Genomic DNA, 462 nt, shown 5'->3' with positions numbered 1-462 from the left:
GCCTGTCCAAGGTAAGTCACCCCGGGGGGCAATCCTCACTACTGCCTCCCCGGGGCCACCCTCTCTTTTCCTGTTCCTGACCCCGCTGTTGCAGAGGAATGCAAGGCAGATTCCAGGAGATCAGTCAGAACTCAGAACGTCAATCTGTTCGAGCCCAAAACCCTCACAAGCAAACAGATACAGCCAGGGGTAATTTTGTAAAAAAAAAAGAGAGAGAGAGGTGGAGCTCATTTCCATAATTCATTTGCATATGCCACACCCCCTGACAAAGGGCAGGCATGGAAGCATGACTGGGTTCCCTGCCTGCGGGGGGCGCCCCGGGCTCCTTACTGCCGGAGCACCGCTCCGCCACGCTCCGGCAGGAAATGACCCCTGGATACAGCATGACTGGGGCCTCTCAGCCCAAAGAGTCATTTCGAACAATCGGGGAAATGCTTTTGGAAACAGAACCGTTTCGCAGGC

Source organism: Gekko japonicus, unplaced genomic scaffold, assembly GCF_001447785.1.
Source record: "Gekko japonicus isolate JY-2015 unplaced genomic scaffold, Gekko_japonicus_V1.1 scaffold358, whole genome shotgun sequence".
In the NCBI taxonomy this organism is placed as follows: domain Eukaryota; kingdom Metazoa; phylum Chordata; class Lepidosauria; order Squamata; family Gekkonidae; genus Gekko; species Gekko japonicus.
Note: the sequence above shows the minus strand (reverse complement) of the source record.